The sequence below is a fragment of the Ambystoma mexicanum genome, chromosome 2p (assembly GCF_040938575.1).
Source record: "Ambystoma mexicanum isolate Mex_15411 chromosome 2p, UKY_AmexF1_1, whole genome shotgun sequence".
Lineage (NCBI taxonomy): Eukaryota > Metazoa > Chordata > Amphibia > Caudata > Ambystomatidae > Ambystoma > Ambystoma mexicanum.
In genome coordinates, this window is record NC_090923.1 from 499,255,867 (window position 1) to 499,269,235 (window position 13,369).

Sequence of the window (13,369 nt, forward strand, 5' to 3'; positions counted from 1 at the left end):
TGTTTGGTGATACAAAACACAAGTTCTCGGATAGTAGGCCCCACATACAATTTGTTGCAAACACAGATCACAATATAGACCACATATTTTGTTCTAGAATTAATAAAATCCTGAATAGGGAACCTCTGATTATCTCTAGTCACATACATCTGTACATTATTCAAAGCGTGCTTACACATAGTGCAATTCATTCATTTGAAAATACCCTTGACTGAAATCCCATTCATGGCACCCCTTAGTGTGGTATATTTTGTATTGTTCATAAAGCTGGGGCTCAGTACGGTTTTCAAGGTGGGAACTCTTGTATATACAATGTCAGATTTGTCTGAGATATAATTTTTCAAATCCTCATCTAATAACAAAATAGGCCAATGTTTCCTAAAGGTCTTGTATATTAGCTTGTTATTTTGAGAAGACATCATCCTGGTCTTGTTATTAACCTGATCTTTTTTTAGGAATTAGTAGTGCTATTCTATCCACGTTATCCTCTCTTTTTTTACTTCATCAATAATTTTGGTAGAATAGCCTCTTTCAAGAAATCTCTTTTCAATTAATTTCTTTTCTGTATCATAACGGCTTTGTCTGCTACAATTACAATTTGCTCTTAAGAATTGACCTTTCAGTATATTATCAATCACACCCTTTTTAAGACAACTGGTAGAATGTAAAAATTGAATTAACTTCTGTGTCTTTTCTGAAAGTCCTGGTGCATAATTCACCCTCCTCGATGTCTATATGTAAATCCAAAAATGTAAAGTGATGTGTACCAGTTTCCAAGGTCAATTCTATACCAAATCTATTGTTATTCAAGTAATGGTTGACTGCAATTCGCTCTACCTCAGTCCCTTTCCAAATTAACAAAATATCATCAATGTACCTCACTCATGTGAGTACTTTATCTATCACATCTGGGTAATTTAACATATGTGTATTCAAATTCACCAATGAAAAGGTTGGCTAGGGAGGGTGTGTAGCACACACCCAGAGCCACACGCTTGGTCTGTTTATACAAAGTATTAATACAAAAAAATATTATGATATAAAGTGAAAGCCACAAATTCTTTGATCCTTTCAACTTGCTTTACAAAAGAGGCTGATTTGTTGTTGTAAAAATAGTCTATTGGTTTCAATGCAATTGGTGGTTAGTAGACATATAAAGCTCCTTCACATCCATTGTTGCCAAAATAAGGTGTTCATTACATTCAATACCTTTCAAAATGTCTAACACCTGCATGGTGTCCCTAACATATGAATCTAATTTCATGTCTTCTGATTGCAACATAATGTATATGGATTTAAACATGTTTTCAGTGATCCAACCATTGCCACAGATGATTGGACATACCTCTGATAGGTTCCCATATGCTGTGTGTAGCTTTGGAGGAACATATACAGTAGGACTCCTATGTGTCTCACACATAAGGAATTCATTTTCATCATTATTAATCAGTTGTATATGATACCTTTTGGTAACTGCACTTTAAATTTGAGTACTGTACTTTTCACATAGTTGTGCTTTATTCTGAGTTAACAGTGTGGTTTTTGGAGGTGATCCTCAGCCATTTTAAAATAGTCAATCTTTTTATGATGACAATATTGCCCCCTTTATCTGGCTCTTTGATGATCAAATCCTCATACGTTTGTAATCTATTAAGGCAATTGATTCTTCATAATTTAGATTAAAGCTGCAGTATTTCTCCCTCATATGTTTATTATCTATTAATTTGTGAATGTCTTTGACAGCAGCTCGGTGAGATGTGTCAATAACATGTGGTAGAAATGTACACATAGGTTTAAGATTGGTCTCTACCAATTAGTGCTTTATATTCGTTAATCATAAATTCATAATTTGTGATTTGTTGTGAGTTTGGTATCATCAGCTATGTAGGTTTCTTGTACATCCCTAATTCATAGTTATTAAAGTTCTGGGTGGTGGCGTTTTTCTTTATGTTTCGAAAGTGATTTGTGAAAATATTTATTTAGTTTTAATTTTCTAATAAATGTATAGGTGTCAATTTGAGTGTTGATGTAATCACAATCCTTAGTTAGTGAAAAACCTTTGTTGTGAACCCTAAGTTCTATGGGCCTCATTCCGAGGCTGGCGCTATCCATGGAGTAAAGAGCACCATGGTAAGCAACCATGGAGCTATTTACTCCATGGAAATCCGGCATGGTGAATGGAGTAATTACCGGTCCATTCCAAGGTTGGAGGGACCGGTAATTCCCCATTCACCATACCGGTTCCCCATCCCCATTCCTGCCCCCATAGGGCTCAATGGGAATGGGGAAGGAGTAAATTACGGCACGGTAAATTACGGTGCCGTAATTTACTCCAAGGTCCCTTTGCGGGTTGGATTATTAACGCCTGCTAAAAGCAGGCGTTAAATGCCAACCCGCAAAAGGGAACTCGGAATATGGTGGGAAGTGTTAACGGTCACCGTTGCCATTAACGGTGACCGTTAACCCTTACCTCCAGCCTCGGAATGAGGCCCTATGTCATCTAAAACATTATTCAATAGGTTAAGGACCAAGTTAACCTCTTTGCATATATGCTCGATGACCTGTCCTTCCTGGTTTGGTAGTCATGCCTGTTCTTTTCCAATGCAGTCATACTTTGTCGTTTCCTCCTCGTTTGCTCCTCAAATGGGTATTGTTGTTGTAATATCTGTATGTACTGGATCTTGAAAGCATACTTGCTTGGTGAGGGTGTGATTGCCTTTGCGGTACCTTCTGATTTGTTCTAAATACATGTTCTAGTGTTCTGTAGAGTACTATTAATAAGATGCCCTTCACCATCGAAACTAGCGGGTGATGAGCCTGCAGTGCTATTTCTGCATGTGTCACTTATTATTTAATCATATTTCAGTTGGAAGGTATATACCTTATCCAACCGGCAATCTTTATCATCTCATGATACTTTCCTTCCTTTCCTTAGCTTCACTTCGTCTTGGTGATGTTTGACTATTTGATCTAATGTGTTTACTTTTTTTGTTTGGTAGATTCTTATGCCTCCATCAGCTTAATCTCTCTTTTCATTGTTTCCATCTCTCCCTCTACTCTTTTGTGTTCCCTATCTGCATGTTTAACTAAAAGGTTGATCTTTTTATTTAAACTTTGATTTAGGTTAAGTTCCCACTGTTTACCTAGATCAGAATCCTCAGGTTTATTAAAATTTAGAAAAGTCAGGATTGTGAGCCCCTGTGGTATTTCTCCTTTCTCTAGATAATTCACCAAAAATTGCTTTTTCATAATACTTATTAACTTCTTTTATGCATAACCTTTCCAATCTCATACATTTGTCCCACAGTGTTTCTTCACTGGGATTGGTTGCTTGAAATGCATTGTTTGTACTACCCCTTGCTGAGAAATAGATCTTGTCTATTCATCCCTATTTAGTTTATATGTTGTCATATTGGTGCGTTGGGTATGTCAGCTATGTCACTAATAATCTCTGTGTTTATTAAGGGGACACAGCACTCACCTAACTTCATCTATAAATCCCCTTGTTGTACACAATTAGTGTCAGTAACCAGCACATCAGTTGCCTCGAAGCTGTAACACTACATGACAGCCTAAAAAGTATCAAAAGTGAAATATTCCAGGCTATAGATGCACTTGGTTCAAGGTTATGTAAATAAGACTCTTTGGATTGATTTAAATTTCAACATTAATTAATATGATTCTGCAATGGTATATGGCTGTATAATAACACAAAAACTCACTCAAAGTCAAGTACCAACATAAACACATTAGAGCATGTGCAAATATTTCACCCATTAGGGTTTTTTCCAGGATAGTATAGTCTTTTATCCACCAAAAACACATATATATGCCAGACAGTAGAAAAACAAAAATGCATACTGTCTCAATCCCCAATGATCCAGTAACATTTTCAATTGACATTTAATCGTCTCCCTGATCCTTAATCCATAGGTTATATTTAATTATAGCACAATACAATTACATTTTAATTTTATTTTTATTGATATTTTATTAGCATTTGGTTTAAAATATCAAACCGTACAGCTATATATCAAACAAAATGTCAAACACAAGAATCAAAGTAAAAAACAAAATATCTCCCCATCTTAACAGGGGGTCCTAGCCCCTTCCATTTACCTCTTTTTTTTGGAAAAGAGCATTACTTATATTAAGTCCCTTTTTTTCCGCTTAGAGTTCTGGTCCTTTTTCCATCATCAAGAATATTTCAAAAACGATAATAGTGCCAATTTTACAGAGACACGATCACCTTGGAGTAGAATACTCCTCCAGTCGTCCGCTAACAGCGTAACAGTATGTCTTAAGAATCTTCCCATCCACATAGTTCTTTGAAGTCGTAATACTGGGCACATTAAAGTCAGATGGTACAATGTTTCCAAGTTTCCTTAACACAGTATGCATTCATAAATTCTCTGAATATTGTCTTTTTCTCACTTCTGCGATTCCTCTAGTTGGCATCAGGTTCAAACGGAATCGCATGAATTGACTTCTGAGTGTGCTGCTCCGATATCTTTCCAAATATCTTGCCACTCTTCCCCTGGATCTAAGTTCCAAACCATGATGTCTGTAAAGTTTCATTTTTCTCCCCTTTTCCTGTGTCTCGATCGAGTCTTGGTCAAATAATTTACATTTCACCTTTCCTGGATTCATCCTTAGGGTGTCTTCAGAAGTATTCAGGTCCTGCAATATCGCCGTACAAGCTGTTTTCCAATTCAATAGGAGAACTTTGGTGTTCTTTTGTAAAGTGCTATGCAATTCTTTAAGACCACTGTCTGAAATTCCTAGCAGGCATTTACGATAAAATGACAATGTTTTCCATACAGTGATAAAATGTAAAGAGGATACGCCCAACTCTTATCTTATTGTCTGGATGGATAAGCCTGTTGGCAAAGACAGAACTCTTCTCCAAAATATACCCTCTAATTTTGGTCATGTCGATGCTTACATTGTAAATGAGGCCTCCGCTCTGTAAGCCAGTATCAGTGCCACTTTCATACGATAAAATTCTATCATGGGAATTAGTGAGAATTTGCAGTGTTTTGATTGTATAAGGCGTGCCTAGAAAGCCACATTTCTGGTCTCGCTTCTTAAGATGGCTTCTCTTTGGGCATCTGCTGTGCTATTGTTTACGCACATTCCTAAATAGGTGATAGTTGATACTTTGCTAATTCTTTCTCCCTTCAGATACCACAATGTTTTAGTAGAGTTCTTCTGTTGTATTCAGCCCCCCAGCACACGGAAGTACACAAAAGTACTGTTGGCTGTTGCAGGCGACTCGGAAAGGATCTCCCTGGATTTGCCTATCTTGGAAATCGTGAACTTTCATCTTGCTGCCCGGCGAGTCTGCATGAAAGCGGACGTCTTTGCCATGCATACCAAGACTGCCTGACCTTCAATTTGGAACTTGCCTCCCGATTGGGTCAGCACTCATCAATCCACCCCCGTTCCCGCCCCCTCTTCACTTTTAAATACAGCGTGCGCAGCGCACCCGCGCGCGCACACGGAAGTGCACAAAAGTACTGTTGGCTGTTGCAGGCGACTCGGAAAGGACCTCCCTGGATTCGCCTATCTTGGAAATCGTGAACTTTCATCTTGCGGCCCGGCGAGTCTGCATGAAAGCAGACGTCTTTGCCGTGCGCACAGAGACTGCCTGAACTTCAATTTGGAAGTAAATATTGAACACTGGGAACACTGTTAAGGAGCAATTACATTTCGCGCTGTTTTAGAGGGATTATGTTTAGCGCTATCTTGTGTAACTATGCTTAGCGTCACATACTAACATCCTTCCCTCTCACTTGCTTTCAGCTTGCCTCCCGATTGGGTCAGCACTCCTCAGTCCGCCACCGTTCCCGCCCCCTCTTCACTTTTAAATACAGCGTGCGCAGCGCACCCGCGTGCGCACACAGAAGTACACAAAAGTACTGTTGGCTGTTCGCTGCTTCGAGGATTAGGGATGTTGTGATTGAGTCCTATAACACTCTGGTATTGATCTAAGATCTAACTCCGACCTGTGCCCGGGTAAGATTAATTTCAATATGCTCTCACATAGTAATAACAAACTCTAGGGTGTACTGCCCCTGGCTCTATTTTGCATCAGAGCCCCTCAAACTCTTGCCTTACTAGCATACTCTAGGTGTGTCCTTTTTATTTACTAACTTAGGATTGCTAGCCTAAATTAGCCAGATTGTTAGCCATTTACCCTTGCCAATCAACTCAACCTGTGCTACCAGTTTCTGGAACTCTTGCGACATCTATTCATTCCAGTCATGGCGGCAGGCTTACGGAGTAAATGCAATGACTTAGGTATGATGACTCTTGCATCCTCTAGCATTGACTCACTTGTTTGTCATGGCCGCACATCATACATTGAACATGTTGCTTTAGAAGCACCGACTTCAGGTACTATTGGGGAGGCCAATGCTTGCCCAAACTTGGCCCCACATGTGGTCACGATACATGCTAACGAAACGAGATCATCATCCACTCCTTGTCCCGTACTCTCCCATGACGATAGAATCATGAATAATTCTTCAGAGATGCCCTCAGATGAACTACATGGAAGTTGTTCTGAGGTGCCTCTATCTAATTTATTCACCAGTGATCACCATGATGTTACTATAAAAAATATGGTTGCCCTCGATGATCAAGTGTCTCGGGCCATAGGCACACTAACTCCTCTTCTCTATGGCCCAATCAAAAAGTCCCAAAGAGCACCTATACAACCATTTGGCGATCAAGATTTTTTAAATGAGCCGGATAGAGGGAGCTCTCAAAATATAGACCTTGAACTACCACCATCTCGCATATCATATTCATCCGATATTGCAGATGTCTCTATTAGGCCCTTTCAAATTGACCCTTCAGATGGCCCAATTGATTCTGGTGAGAAAGTCATGCGATCTCCACATACCTTTCCCGTAATCATTAAAATACTCGATCTACTAGACAAGGGACATGACCTGACCCACCTGGAATTGAAAGAGATAAAAGCCACTCTTCATCATCTATGCTCCAGAATGGACAAGATAGAAGGCTTTATAATTTCTGCTGACACCCTACGAGCCATAAACAGCAATCCTACTCAGGCTTCCCAGGTTCATTCTGAAAAAGCAACTCAACTTGGTGATGAGCTTAGCACTGACCCACCAAAACCACCAAGCACTTTCCCTTCCCTCCCTGCCATGTAATTGCACGTCCGAACTAAAGAACTTAAAGCTCAAATTGAAGTAATGAACTCTACTATCTCTTCTCAATTAAGTTGATTCCCCTTCCTGACGGTACGGATAGCCCTTCAACATTGGTGAAGGTACTTGACGAACAACAGCTGGAGGAACGTGAATCTTCCAACTCTGAAAAGAATTTCCTGTTCATGTCTCGTCATGCAAAAAGATTGCACCTCAGGGCAATGAAAAGGAATGCTAAGAGGAGAAAGGAATCTATAGTTAAAAAGTCTGATAAGGATGTAACTAATATCAGTATAGCACCGAGACCCGAACCTTCCCAGATTAACGAACAAGAAATGGTCATAGTAATTTCCGATGAAGAAAGCATTGACCTTCAGCAACTAACAAAGGAAAGCCAGGAAGCATTAATATCGACTCCAATCACTAAGCTTAAATAACAATCCAAAAACAGAAGGATCGAAGCTATTCCGAAAAAACGAAAGGCTCCAGTGAAAACGGCACTAACCAAACCTCTTCTAGCTGATGTTTCTACTAAATGCCCACATGCTAATTCAGTATCAATTATTACTGGATCAGAGGCCAAAGTGACGGATGAGACACCTCTCCCACACTTGAAATCAAACTTGAACAGCTATTTCCCGATTTCAGGAAGAAGCTGTACAACTAGAAAAGACGTTGCAATTGAACATTCTATCTCCAACAACGATTCGGAAATTAACACCTTTCCACAATTGGTACTGAGAAAATCATACAGTGCGGTATGCACTGAGCCCCCATGCCGCTCAGGGATTCTCGTAGCGAAAAATACGACTTCTAACAACAAGTTGTCAAATATGATCAATGGTAAAGGAAAAGTCTCAATATTGGATATAGAATCTGACCAACTCAAGGTAAAATCTGCAGGAGCCACTTCAACTGAGGATGAGTTGCTCCTGCCAGACAACGAGTTGGAAATTGTACACTCTAGCTCACTGAAAAGGAGCAGTAGCAGTGACAAAGAGGAAGCAAAAACAATCTTTGCCCCTACTCGCATTTCTATACATGGCCCAGCTTTGAGTAGAGCTGTTCCCGAGTCCAACTCTAACGACTTTGTGAACCCTCATCAAGAATCTCTTGAAACCCTGAATAAAGCTTTGTAAGGGGGCACATTGGGTATTGAAACACTCACCAAGAAGCTTCCTGTTCTGTCGTCAACGATGACCAGGGGGGAATCATTGCCACCTCCTTGTACTGAAAAAATAAGCCCTATGAAACCTAACCATGAAATATTAGAAATCCTGAGGAAGGCCCTATACATCAAGGACTTGAATGCTGAAACCCAAAGTAAGGTGATATCAACACTTGTATCGCAGATGGTGAAAGGGGAAGCCTCTCATCCCCTTCGAAGCGAGGTGAAAAACCCTGAGAAAAACCCTGAGAACCCGTCCAAGGTTGTCAACAATCACCATCTTGTTGGCCTTGAAGGTAATAGGGACTCAACTGCAGGGAAGCGCATTTATCGATCTTTTATCCTGTTGCTCTTCTCTCGCATCCCACAATTCAGAATGGTGAAATCCAAAGACATCCTCAGAGTGTCTATCGCTCAGATTGACAACTGTAGAGCAGTATGCTACTTGAGCTCTGAAACAATATTGAAGTTCCTTTGGTTCAATCGTGATGAGCTCAAAAACCAAGGTCTAAAACTATTCACCTTTAAATTGGAAGCAAAAGCCAATGAGTTCCTTGCCTATATTGACCCTGCCAATGCTGCAAAAGTAGCAAGTAGCACTGATGTTCAACAAACTACCGGTAGTGTTGATGGAGACTTGCACACACTCCTAGCGCACGTAGCAATAACAAAAGGTATTCCATGGCTCGAACCAATGGTCACTGCTATCTTAGGATCTAAAATGTCATCTATTTCCTCATAGCCTGCTGAACACAGCTTGCTTAAGGTTCTTTCATGGAATACCTGTGGCTACGCTAACTTCACGAGATGGCATGCATCACTCCTGACCAAGAACCAACCAATGATTCTTTTACTACAGCAGACAATGAAATTTACCACATTTATCATACCGGGGTTCTCCACCTATTGCAAGCTTGCAAAAAGGCCTTCCCTAGGTCGTCCTAGTAGTGGCCTTGCAATTGCTATCAACAACTTGGTCAAACTCCAGTCAAAGTGGGTATGGGAATCCGCAAACCTATTGGGTGTACTTGTACAGAATAAATCGTCAAAAAGGATCCCTTCAATTTTAATTATTACTTTATACTGTTCCGGTCCCCATCCAATAGCCATACTCCTTTTCTTTTTATCAGGCCCGTAACTGGTGAATTTATTGCTCTTCTTTCCATTTCAATTCGGTCCCCTTCAGGGGGTTGAGTTTTTTGGCTCCAAAGATGAGGGGCCTTCACGGTTTCTGTTGAATTGGTAACCGCAGGCAACTTTTCCCTCAAGTCCTTGAATCTCAATTTACCCCCCTTCTCCATCATGTCTTTTTCCGGCGTTACTAAACATGCACTATTCCCTGTTACATCTCCTTGTCTTGCATCAACTTCTCTCTGTTTATCCAAATCTGTTCTTCTTTTATTTTTGTCTTGAATTATGGGGTCTATTATACTATGTACAATTCTGGTGTTCTGTTCTGTGTTTTTGTCAAGATTGCCATGAATGGCTGTAGCAAAGCCTTCTAAAAACAGGATCTTTGAGTGAAGCATCAGCAACAATGTGGATTGGTCCCTAATTTGATCATTTAGGGCTTCCTGCAATTTCATGTAAGGGGTCAATGTTAATGTAAGAGTCGCTATCAGGTCTACGTCAACAGATGATTTTTTTGTCGTCTGTTCTTCCATTTGTGCAGCATGATGCCCATTAGAAGGTCCTCATCCGATAATATTATCTCTAAGTCTTGATGGGTGTGCTCAACTGGTAGCTTGTTACTTTTTTATTTTTAGACATCCCCAAGTAGGTGCCTTGTTTGCCCTGGACTTCAGTTCTCAAGACTATAGGATCACTCCTCAACATGGTCCTTTGTTCAAGATCAATTAGGCCATCATTTTGATTGTTATCTTTGTTGGTATTTAATCCACCCCCCTTTGTCTATTGGGGCTTTCCACTAGTGCCACCCGTTCCTCATGTACGCTCTGTGGAGTTTTGTTGTCTAAATTACGATAGAAGAACCTCTGTTTAGAGAGTAGCATTGCTGGACTTTAACAAGGGTTGATTCAACCTTTTCAATGCGGAACTAGGGGTGGATTTCCCAAATCTATATACTGTGGATTGTAGCTTGGTGGTTGTTGTTGTTAATGCCTCTGTAGTTAAAGAGTGATCTTCCCCAAAGATGTCAGTAACTCCGACTGATTTTAATACTCCATCAGGGGGTTGAGCTTCCACAGTGTCACACTTCAAACAGATTCTCACTGTTTGCTTCCTGAGAGCCATATACTGATGATGTCACTTTACTGGGATCTCCATTTGTAAAACATTATCCGGGGAGGCCGTATAGTGGCCTATTTCCACCCTAACGTCAATGGGGTAGGCTCCCTGCACTGATGTCCTATTCATCGGCTCAGTTATTAGATCGTAGTTCAACCCATCACCGGGTACCTTCTACTGATTTTTTAACAGCCCGCTGACACGGGGCATAGTGTAGTCTTTCTCCTCCTCCTCTAGACTACATTCCCTGGCTCTTTTTTCTCCTGGCATGCTAAAGACAATCAGTTACAGTCAATCGACAAAAGGGTCCAATTTGCCCTCATGTTCGTCCTGCAGTGCCATGCGCACTCCAGAGCCAACACTCTGTGAGTATTCTCACAGTTAGCCAAAGCCAGGACCGGAGACCAGCACCCCACCACTGGGACCAATAGAATATACCCTACAGTCTCCCAGCAGCTTCCAATGCGCCTGACTGTTCGGTTCACGGTTTAGTGCCAGTTCTGTCCGGTGATCCACTCAAGACTTGATGCTCTCTTTACAATTGAAAGCCAAACTGAGTAAGCACCAACTGCCCTTGATCCCACCAAGCACAGCTGGTACCTGCTTTTTTTTGGTCTTCATTGTAAGTTGTTTCCGCAATCGCGTAGAGCCGGGCGGAACAATATTTCTTTGCTGTTAACATTGATGTTCACTTCGAACTGCTAACTGCTACCCACTTGACAAGCACTTCACGCCCGCTTTGCAGTGTCAACGTGGTTTTGAATGAAAGCAGGGGGGTGGAGCATGTCTGCTCAACACAGCATCCCCTGGGGCCTTAAAGAGATAGGCACCTTGTTTTTCCATGCAATTACGGAAGGTTGTAGACAATGACACAGGGAATTAATTCTCTCTTTCAAGAGGTGAAATAGAGTGGTCTGCTGCTAACTGCTGCCCACTTGACAACCACTTTGCATGTACATTATATTGTTTCTTTACCCACAATCCCCTTGTAGATGTGAAATCTAAGGAAAGAGGGAGCACTTAACAGAAAGTTGTAAGAAAGAAGAAAGAGGAGGGGGGAAGAAGTCCAAATTCAAACCCCAAATCATATTTCCTGTTCCAATTCAATTTAAGGTCCCGAAGGACTGTAATTACTGATGGTCCCATATCCAGCAAAGGGATCAATAAAAAAGGCACTTGCCAATACTAGAGACAAAGCCTGAGAAGAGGATCCAGTGTATGATCAATTTCCGAAGACTAGAAGATTGGAGATTTCAGGGTACGGGGAGGAAGTTTACTAAATAAAAGCATCGACTGGATACAGCATGGAAAACAATTTTTATCAGTGATGATAGTAGTTATTGTTAATGCTCGGCACATTCTAGACTTGCATAATAATAATACAGACCACATAAAAATAACATTTGAGAATGAAGCCATTTAAGAAAAGACATTGACAATTGATTTGTATACACTCCCCACCCACCCTCCAGCCACACATAGAGATTGTTCTTCAGAGCATTCCTCCTATATCTGGTCCTTACTACCAGCAATGAAACATAAGGGATGTTTATGCAATGCTCATCTGAACATTTTGGTACTCCCTCAATAAGAGACTGCCACTCCACTTGACCAGAGACTCAAGCATTGAGAGAAGATGAAATCTTAACATGCATCAGACTAATGAGCCTAGCTTATTGTCCTGTAATATCACTGGGTTAATTACACATTTGAATGACCACAATTGATTACAATGAATTACTAATTACGATATCCTATGTTTTCAAGAAAGCTGGGCATGCCAAAAAATATTACGGGAAGGCTTTATGAATTTCATATTACCAGTTACACATTCAAAATGCAAGAAAGGGAGGCCAAGTGGGGGTATAAGCATCCGGGCATTTAAAAATTAATGCCTGAATCACATCTCTGATACACGACTGACAAGATATTGAAGGACTTTTATATAGAACTGATGGGAAGAAATACCATTCTCTTATTGAATATATATAATGGACCATATGGAATTAATGGTAGGGGCATTGTGAACACATTTGACAATATAATTGATGCCCGGACAAATCCGAAGGCAGATAAACCCATGTTTGTAATTGTGGTAGATTTAAATGTACAATTTGAGGCGATGAGTGATCAGAGACACATGTTAGATGAAGAAGCTACAATATGGGCCCAACCAAACTTAAAACATATTATAAATATGCATTAGAAACTGCTCAGTTGTTTTATAGAATTGGGATACAAACCTGTAATGGAAGACTCCAACCTGATATTCCACTGTCTCCAACATTTCTACGCAATAATATATCTATTCACAATAGTGGAAATGTGCCAAGCGCATGGAAATTGTTCCAAGATGAGAAAGTGACCACTGTGGAGTGACATTGGTTATGGATGTAAGTTGGAGGGTAAACATGTTGGTTGAACAATCTCAAAGCCTGTCTATTCCAGGCACAAGACAAAGACTACAATGGGAGAACTGTGATTTCAATGATCCCTTACTGGTGGCCTACTCTTGAAGAATAGAGGGAAAGCCCCGAGCCCTGACAGAATTCCTGTGGATTTATGTATATGAACGAACCAAGGATTTAAAGCCCTTTTTTCTTGTTACTCTTTACGGCATCTTGGAAATTTGCCAAGATCATTCCAATATACAAAATGGGGGGCGTGAGTCCCCTGCAACTACCATCTGATCAAACTATTAGATGCTTGTCGTAAAATTTATGGGAAAATCCTAGAAACAAGATTGTAGATTGGTTAAATAACTGTGGTG